Source organism: Homarus americanus, unplaced genomic scaffold (assembly GCF_018991925.1).
Source record: "Homarus americanus isolate GMGI-L3 unplaced genomic scaffold, GMGI_Hamer_2.0 scaffold36191, whole genome shotgun sequence".
NCBI classification, from domain to species: domain Eukaryota; kingdom Metazoa; phylum Arthropoda; class Malacostraca; order Decapoda; family Nephropidae; genus Homarus; species Homarus americanus.
In genome coordinates, this window is record NW_024754176.1 from 85,001 (window position 1) to 86,415 (window position 1,415).

The window sequence follows — 1,415 nt, forward strand, 5'->3', positions numbered from 1 at the left end:
GGGAAGAGGCGTGTGTACAACTGTTACTGGGCAATAATTACGACAACAACAACAATAACAATACTACTACTACTACTACTACTCTCTCTCTCTCTCTCTCTCTCTCTCTCTCTCTCTCTCTCTCTCTCTCTCTCTCTCTCTCTCTCTCTCTCTCTCTCTCTCTCTCTCTAATTCCCTGGAGTTATAACATAAATAACAAAAAAGTTATCCTATTACAGCAGAGATTTTTGTAGTGCATTACAGCAATAAGCGATGATCTTTAAATTATGATACTCTCTCTCTCTCTCTCTCTCTCTCTCTCTCTCTCTCTCTCTCTCTCTCTCTCTCTCTCTCTCTCTCTCTCTCTCTCTCTCTCTCTATTTATCTAAGAGAAGGATTTTTTTAAGTATATTTTCATCAATTCAGGATTTCAAAATGTCTTTGAAGAAAGGTTCAAAGGGCTCAAATAAAGGCTCATATGGTTCAAATAAGGGTTCAGATGGTTCAAATAAAGGTTCAGATGGTTCAATTAAGGGTTCACATAGGGGTTGATATGGTTCAAATAAGGGTTCAGATGGTTCAATTAAGGGTTCAAGTAAGGGTTCAGAATAGTACATATAAGGGTTCATATGGTTCAAATAAGGGTTCATATAAGGGTTCAGATGGTACAATGAAGGGTTCAAATGGTTCAAATAGGGGTTGAAAGAAGCGTGACTCACCTTGTGTTCACCCAGGTCCTCTACAGTACAGGACAGGGTAGCGTCACGCCCCACCGTCACCGTCACGTTCCCGATACTGCCGGAGAACCTGGTGAGGAGGGGTGGCTCTCCTGACGCCACACCTGTAGGAGGAGGATACGTGTGGTTAATACACCTGTGGAGGAGTAATTAACACTTACACACCTACAAGAATGGAAAACACACACACACAACCACATACAACCACACACTACCAACATACACCACCACACACCACCACACCCTTACACCACTGCTCTACCACACCACTACACACTACCACCACACAGCCACACCTTCAGGGCACCTCAGTAAGCATCAACTTTCTCAATCTTGTCTTTGAACACGAGTCAGCGGCGGGAAACTTGAGGTGCTGTCTTGACGCAGTTGTCTCCCCCCTCAAAGTACCTCAAGTTCCACCTTCACTTACCCTCAAGTTGGTGTGAGTTTGACCTAAGAACACAACTTCGAGGTCAGGTCAGGTTTAGGTGGAGTTGTGATGGTGCTAATCTGCCTCTCTGTATGTGTGTGTGTGTGTGTGTGTGTGTGTGTGTGTGTGTGTGTGTGTGGAATAATGTAGAGAAGGAGATAGGGAGGGAAGAAGGCAGGTAAATCAATCTCCCTCCCTCCCTCCCTCCCTCTTAATAACCCTCCTCATCTTCCTTCATTTCCTTCCCTCACTAAGACATCTTGAAGTAA

The 1,415-nt window shown here is 44.3% G+C and overlaps 1 protein-coding gene across 1 annotated transcript in view; it reads right to left on the bottom strand.

Moving 5' to 3' along the window:
* The window catches only part of LOC121855711 (lachesin-like), a 26,147-nt gene extending 25,328 nt beyond the window's left edge, over positions 1–819 (bottom strand). Inside the window, 1 exon segment of the mRNA XM_042350801.1 lies at positions 699–819. The gene's annotated coding sequence lies outside the window, so the exon portion shown is untranslated.
* Between the last annotated feature and the right edge of the window lie 596 nt (positions 820–1,415).